This window comes from Dipodomys ordii, unplaced genomic scaffold, assembly GCF_000151885.1.
Source record: "Dipodomys ordii isolate 6190 unplaced genomic scaffold, Dord_2.0 Scaffold94, whole genome shotgun sequence".
Classification (NCBI taxonomy): Eukaryota; Metazoa; Chordata; class Mammalia; order Rodentia; family Heteromyidae; genus Dipodomys; species Dipodomys ordii.
In genome coordinates this window covers 5,645,924-5,654,597 of record NW_012267310.1, presented here as the reverse complement: position 1 = coordinate 5,654,597, position 8,674 = coordinate 5,645,924, and positions in this window count along the sequence as shown.

Here is an 8,674-nt window from a genome sequence, read left to right as displayed (position 1 = left end):
AATCCTGAGACTCTTATCTCCAATTACCACCAGAAACCTAGTGGTACTGTGGCTCAACTGATAGAGTACTAGCCTTGAGCTGAAGAGCTGAGGGACAGCACCCAGGCCTAGAGTTCAAGACCCACGACCGACAAAAAAAAGTCAGAAATGGAGCTTTTGCTCAAGTGGTAAATCACTAGGCTTGAGTACAAAAAGCTTAGGCCCCTGAGTTCAAGCACCAGGACCAGCACACAAAAATGTATAGCTAAACAGTCTGTTATGCTGTTAAATGGGGTAAACTACATTAAGATTGTATAAATATAGGGTCACTGGAAATACATTCTGCCTCTAACTCAGTCTTGTGACATGATCAGTGAAGGAGGAGATGTCAAAGTTTAGCAGTGAAGAGTTCAGATGTTGCTGTCTGTATTCCCCCAGATCCTGTACATATTTGAACTACATTGTGCAACTAAGTGGTTCATCTTTTAAATAGCACTTAACATATAGAACTTAATAATATCGAGCATAGCTATCCATTCCGCTCTCCTTCTGTTTTAACTTTCTCCACTGACATTATATACACTAGACCACATTATAGATGGAAGCAAAATGCTTGTCACATACTGATAGTGATATACATATATATATGGCAAAAATTCAGAAACCTTTAAGCACATGTCAAGGTGTCATGGAAGAGACATCTACTAGTCTATTCCTGCAATAAAATATGAGAACATTTATCATTTATTTATGGAGATATTACTCCACATTGGTAAAAGTAGGTTCTTGTCAATGAAGTTTGTACCCAGATAATATACTTAAGTCTGAGTTTTCCTGCTCTATAAGAAGTCCTAGTGCCAGCGCAGAAACCCAAAGAACAGTCTTACACATATAAAGAGAGAAATAGGATATTTATCCCTATGCAATAAATTTAAGCCATGAGCAACACTGGAACAAAGCATCTTTCAAAATGCATTATCGGTCAGTTCCAAGTAACATTTATTATACCATATGGTAGACTGAATAATGGTCCCCAAAGGTTTCCTAAAATATGCTCCCTAATACCAAGAACCCATGAGTATGTTATATTGCATAATTTTTAAAAAGGTCTGAAGAAGGATCTGGAGATAAAGAAATGATCCTGAATCATTCTGGTCTCAGTTGAACCAAAAGCATCCTTAAAAGAGTGACGCAGGGCACTGGAATCAAATACAGTGACAACTAGGGTTACACCATGGGGGAAGAACATACAAAAGAACCAAAAAACCACATAGTATATTAAAACAACAGGGACAAAGGAGAAAAACCTTCTTCTGTCCCTATCTTGGAGTTCATTTCACTTTGCATCATCTTATATGATCATATGTACATAGCTTTTGACCTTTTCTGCTTGTCTGGTAAAATTATCCTAGACATATACTAGTTATTGCAAATAAGGGAAACCATGGGACCTATGTTTCTTTGGTTTTCTGACTTACTTTACTTAATATAATGAGATGTACATGACAATATGTTGAAAGCAAACTTTGGGGAGGTGGGGAAGAAAGTGATAGTAGGGGAAAAACAAAGGAGGGGGTAACTGCTCAACAGGAAATGTACTCATTCCCTTACTCATGTAACTGTAACTCCTCTGTACTGTATCTTTGCAATAAAAAAATTGCAAAGCAGGGGAAAATCAGAATTAGAAGGATGAAATATGAGGGTAGAAACAGAAGACCTGAGAAGAGACATAATTGCTCATTTTGAAGATGAGGAAAGGGTGATGATTTCACAGTTGTTGTGGCCCTTTGTAGCTAGAAAAGACAAACAAATAAATTTCCCCATAGGGCTCCAAAAGAAGTGAATCTGATTTCAGATTTCTGACCTCCAAAACTATAGGAGAATTAATCTGTTTAGGACACTAAAATTTTAGTAATTTGTTACAGCAACAGTAGAAAACTTTTATAACTAGTAATCAGCTCTATTATGTATGGCAAACAGTGATAACATTCAGTTGTTTTATAGAAACTCTACCTAACATCATCCTAATAATGGAATATAATCAACCAAATATTAGCAACTATCTTTAATGCATGTAGTTTTTCATATTTTCAATTTTTGTCTTAGATGAAGGAACAAAGTAACAGAATAAAGAACCCGGTAAACTATCTTCAATCCTAACATCTGTGTTGTTCAGTCTGATAACCACATGTGCCTATATATATATACATATATATCTGTGTGTGTGTGTGTGTTAATTAAATGAATTAAATTTAAACACAAGCTCCTCAATTGCAGTAGTTCTGTATCAGGAGTTTAGTGAACCTATGCAGCTTGTGACTACCACACTAGAAAGCAGAATTACAGAATATTTTTGTTATGCTTCACTCTCTGTCTCACTAATACACACATATGCACACACACACATACTTCTCTCCTTCCTTGAGAAAGAGCGGGCAGGGTAATACTGGAAAGCAATTAAACAGTTGTTAATTCTTCAAAGAAAAATTAGTACAACTTTCTCTAGTTTATAGAAAAATTGGTCTATAAATGAATTAATGGTGAGTTTTTAAATTATACTCTCAGATCTTAAATATTAGGCCTCTTACTTTTGTTTATATACCCAGAACTAGTGCTCAAATTACATTCAGAGGACTCTCTGAGAAGTAGGCAGAGCTAATATTCTGCTTATAGCCAAGACTTTTTTCATCATAGTAATATCGATATTAAGAAAATATTTGCAATTGCAATAGTATAGAAAACTTATTACAAGTTTAGATTAAATAAAGGAGACATATAATACTGCTTCTGAGTCTCAGAAAAGCTAGATTATGCTTGGCGCTGCTGGCTCACGCCTGTAATCCTAGCTAGTCAGGAGGCTGAGATCTGAGGATCGCAGTTCAAAGCCAGCCCAGTCAGAAACGTCCATGAGATTCTGATCTCCAATTAACCACCAGAAAACCGGAAGTAGTGCTGTATCTCAAGTGGTAGTGCACTCACCTTGAGCTGAGGAGCTTAGGGACAGCCCTCAGGCCCAGAGTTCTAGCCCCACGAGCCACCAAAAACAAAAAAGACAAAATTAAAGCTAGATTGCTATAGATATTGAACATGGCTGCTCAAACTGATGACTACAGTGTCTTGAGCAGGAAATGGGATTTCAGGCATGGGGAGAAAAACCATAAAGTTTTGCTGAGGTGGAGGAGGTAAAGAAATCTTATAAAGGAAAAAATGCAGACAAAAGAGATGACAATGCTCGATAGGAAATGTACTCATTACCTTACGCATGTAACTGTAACCCCTCTGTACAGTATTTTTACAGTAAATAATGTATTTAAAAAATATGATGAATATTTAAAAAATAAGACGAGTTTGTTAACAACACTGTCATAATACAAAAGCAGCCTGTACCCAGACTCCTAAGGTCTTCTGAAAAAGTTATAAACAAGTAAACTGTTTCCATTGATGATCCACCTACATGCTTAAAGGAGAAGTATCCCAATTGGTGCAGGCTACCAGGCAACCAGAGTTTGACTCAAGAAGTGTAAAACAAAACAAAACAAAAAGCCAGACACTATTGACTCATGCCTGTAATCTTAGCTACTCAGGAGGCTGAAATCGGAGGATCATAGTTCAAAGCCATCCAGGGCAGGAAAATCTATGTGACACCTGTCTCCAATTTACCACCAAAACATCTAGAAGTGAGTCTGTGACTCAAGTAGTAGAGTGCTACCCTTGAGTGCAAAAGCTCAGGATAACTCCCAGGCCCTGAGCTCAAGGCCCACGACTGGCACAAATAAAAGGTGTAAAAATATTTGTGATCCTAAAGGTCCAGTAATTATTTTTCTCTTTCACATATTTTTTATTATTTTTATTTAAAATATCTGTTGGGATATAGAAAACCTTGTTTCTGAAATCAGATTTGTATTTGCTGTGTAACATATTGCCAAGTATTTTTATTTATTTATTTATTTTTGTGGTGTTTGTGCTAGTACTAAGGCTCTTCTGTATTAGAAATAGTGTCTTTATTCATTCATTCATTCATTTACTTAGTGTTAGTCCCAGGGCTTGAATTCAGGTCCTGGGTTGGGGTGTTTCTGTATTAGAAATTTGTGTATTTATTTATTGCTAATACAGGGCTTGAATTCAGGGCTTGGGTTCTGTCCTTAGCTTTTTCATGCAAGGCTCGCTAGTACTCTACCACTTGAGCCACAGCTCTACTTATGGCTTTTCTTGGTGGTTAACTAGAGGTAAGAGTCTCATGGACCTTCCTGCTTACTCTGGCTTCAAACCATTATCTGGATTTTTGTTTTTATACTTCTTAAGTCAGTCTCTGGTGCCAATTGGGATAATTTTCCTTTGTACTTATAGGTAGGTCGTCAACAGAAGCAGTTCACTTTTTTATGGCTTCTATAGAAGACCTTGGGAGTTTGAGTGTATGCTGATTTAGTAGTATATTTTAGTTTTCTCAGCCTCCTGAGTAGCTAGGATTATAGGCATAAGTCACCAGTGCCTGGCACAAAGCCTTTGTTTGAATGATTCTGTTAGCCTGGAAAATAAATCACTTAATTTATGACCTTCTGTCATCCATTTCAATTACAAACTATTTGAAAGTATTTGTAGGAAAATAAGACTAATCACAGTGCCTTAGCCAACAGCATGTGTGTCCTTTCCTCTTTGTCTAAGGGTACAGTTTTGAGAGTAACACATGGGAATAGTGAAGAAAAAGACTGGGAAACCCCTATAACATTAGGATTAACAAAATTAATCCTGTTACTAAACAGAACAACAGATTTGAATCTGTGTTTTATTTTTCATGTTATTATGTAGATAATTAACATGTCTGAGGGTTTACTGTGACAATAATTGTAAGTATAATGTGGGAACTAGATAAGCAGGCAAGATTTAATTTGACATGTAAATGCATATCATATTTAGATAATATTAATTTTAAATAGATGAATTATACATTTACTCCATGAATTATTATTGGTCATAATATTAAATTATTTATCAGCTTATGCTCTGGCGAATACCACAGACTACATATTAATTTTTGTAGTTTGTTGTTTAATTTTGTTCACAAAGATCAAGTTGTGTGTGTGTGTGCGTGTGTGTGTGCGTACCCTCTTGTGTGTGCATGTGCATGTGTGCATGCACACACATAAGCCATTCCTGGGGCTAGAATTCAGGGCCTAGCCACTGTCCCTTAGCTCTTCACTGAAGGCTAGCACTCTACCACTTGAGCCACAGGTCCACTATAGGTTTTAGTTGGTTTATTGGAGATAAATCGGGATCCTCAAATCTCAACCTCCTGAGCAGCTAGATTTCCAGGTGTGAGCTATGGCACCTGGCCATCAGTTACTCCTTTATCAACCTTCACTTAACATTGTCTTCCTAAGGATAAAGAATGTATTTCATTTTCAAAGCACTTTTATAAATAAAAATAATCCTGCACACTAAATTCTTGGGTTCAGAAAAAGTACTGAATAATTACTTCCTAGAATCTCATTGTAAACATGAGTGACATAAATTTATCCTCACTAAATATATAAACTAATTTTTCCAAATTTTTATATTCATTTTTATAAATGTCTTATTTCATATATATTTAAAATTATCTAAATAATTTTATATAAACCAAATCAGAGGTCATGCCTCATTCACCAAATTTTTCCCCCTTTTTTTGAGCAGCTAATGTGAAGAATGACCTAGAGTTCAAAAATCATCATTAATGAAGCCCATCATATCATTTTTCAGAATACATTCTTAAAGACAAATGAACTCTCAGGTCAAGGACATATATTTTCTCCCATAATTTATTATGTAAATAATTATTATGTTGATACTTACAATTATGTTTAATAAACATATTTAATTGCCTAGATCATATGTTAATAAAAATAAATCATTTTAGATCTGTGAGAAATTTAGTGTAATTCTAAGACAATGATTTCATGCAATTAGAACACTGAATTATAGAGCATATGTTCCAACACACACAACCTTTAAACTGACTGAAAATTTTCAAACAACAGAACAGGAAGAAATCAAAATAGTATTGTTAATTTTTGGTACCCTATATATGTATCCAGGTATCTGGTGTTTATCATGTACAGGAATTGTGTCCCTATTCAGTAAAAATTTTTGTCTTAGAGAACAGACTTAAGTGCAGCAACAATCCCGTTTCTTCTAGAGTTGATTTAATAAAACATTTCTACTAATAACTCAGTTCAAAATGCTTTTTGGCTTTTTTTTGAAATTAAAGATGAGCTTGAATACCATTGGAGAAGAGATATGAGCATAGTTTTGATGATATTTATTACAGATAAGTAAAATAGAGTCATAATGCCAGTCCTTAGTGTTGTTATAAAATTTTTGGTTCTTTTTTATTCTCTTTTGTCTGATCCAGAGACTCAAACTTGGTATCTGATGCTTATTGTTCATTGTTAGGTGCCCTACCACTGAGCTACACCTACAACCCCTAGGTTTATTTTTTGCCAGTCTTGTGGCTTGAACTCAGAGCCTGGTCCCTGTCCCTGAACTTTATTGCTTAAGACTAATGTTCTGTCATTTGAGCTACAGTTCCCCTTCTGGCTTGTTTTTAGTGCTTAATTGGAGATTAAGTCTTATGGACTTTCTTGCCTGGACTAGCTTTGAGCCATGATCCTTAGATCTCAGTCTCCTGAGTAGCTAGGGTTATAGGCATGAGCCACTAGCACCCAGCTAGTATTGTTATTTTAAAAAATGTATGCCATGGGTACATAATCTAAAATTGATTTTAGCAATAAATTTAAATCAATTTCAATAGAATGCAGTTTGAAACAAATGGGATAGTTATTTTATTGCAGTGATAAAAAACTAAGTGTTCACTAAGGGTGAGGTCAGCAGACCTTATATTGTCATTGCTGTTCATATTATAGATTTTTAAAATAACATATCAGTTTTGTTCAAAAATAAAATTTGATTCACATAATTTTTATACAATTAACTATCTAATAAGCCAGCGTATCAGGTGCATATTAAAACCTGGCACCAGAAAAAAGAACTAGTGTTTAGCACACACTTTGAAAAAGAAATTCTTCAAAGGAATTTTTAAACAAATGCTGACATGTTACCTAGGTTGAAAAAAATCTAAATCGGGAACAGGGACAAGCGGGCAAGTCAAATGGAGAAGATAATCCTCCAATCAACCTAGTTAAAGAGAACTTTACCTAAACATTGTTTCAGGTTGTCCATGATTGGTTTCTGTAACATTTTTAGAGCTCTGATGAAACCCAGATTGCATTTCTATCTCACAAATAAGATATCTCTTTTCTAGATGGTACCAAAGTCTTGCATACTTTTCTCTCCCTCCCTTACTTCATTTCCTTTTTTTTTTGTATGTCAGCATCTTGCAATGTAGTCCAGACTGGTATCAAACTTACATAGCTTAGCCTGGCCTCAAACTCATTATGTAGCCCAAATTAGACTCAAACTCATGCTCTCTTAGCCTCTCTCTTTAATCAAAACTCACATTTATTTTTGTATTTACACTGATTACTTTTTTGCCTTGTATTCCAAAACAGTATTTTGGAGTGTGAAGTATTGAACTTACCACCAGAAATACATACTGAAATAGTGGGCAGAAAATGGGTGGCATGAGGGCTGTCAGGTAGGAGTGTGACAGTGTAAACTCTAAAGGAATTCAGTAAGCATCTAATCCAGCTCTGCTGTTTACCTTGAGAAAATTGAAAGTTGTCTTCAGAGTGACTCTTATAAAACTCTTTACGTAGAATTTAGGTTTATAATCAATTTAAATCACTTGGCAGAGTGGTAGGCAAAGATTGAGTCTGTAATGAAGTTATTACTAATTTATTTGACCTAAGATTGTAACACCCTTCCTATACAAAATTTAACTTTAAAAATATCTTAAAGATTTCACGAAGTCTAAAAGATGTAGCACAAGTACAAGGCTGCTGAGCAAGTACAACTGAGTAGGGTTTCCCAATTACAGCATATTAAATCATGTCGGTATGGGGTTGTTCTCCAGCTCTTAACTCACAAGCTCCTGATTTGTGTCAAGGGCCAATGTCCTCCGTTCTAAGTACCTTTCCATTTCAATTATCCTTCTTCATTTATTCCATCATTATTGAAAATTGAGCCTTCCTTTAAGTTTTAGAAATTATCTACCAAGCCAACTAATTAGTGTCTTTTTTGTTTGCCAGTCCTGGGGCTTGAACTCAGGTTCTCAGTGCTGTCCCTGAGCATTTTTGCTCACAGCTAGCACTCTAGCACTTAAGCCATGGCTCCACTTCTGGCATTCTGTGGATTAATTGGAGATAAGTCTTCTAGACTGTCCTGCCCAGGCTATTTTTTTGTCAGTTGTGGGGCTTGAACTCTGGACCTGGGTGCTGTCCCTCAGCTCTTCAGCTCAGCTCTTCAGCTCAAGGCTAGCACTCTACCACTTGAGCCAGAGTGCCACTTCCAGTTTTCTGGTGGTTAATTGGAATAAGAGTCTCACAGACTTTCCTACCTGGGCTGTCTTTGAACCACAATCCTCAGAGCTCAGCCTCCTGAATAGTTAGGATTATAGGCGTGAACCACTTGTGCCAGGCCCAGGCTGGTTTTGAATCTCAGATCTCAACCTTCTTAGTTGCTAGGATTACAGGTGAGAACCACTAGTACCCAGCTTAAAATGTCCTTTAAATTGATCAGAATATGACTAAACCACTCCATA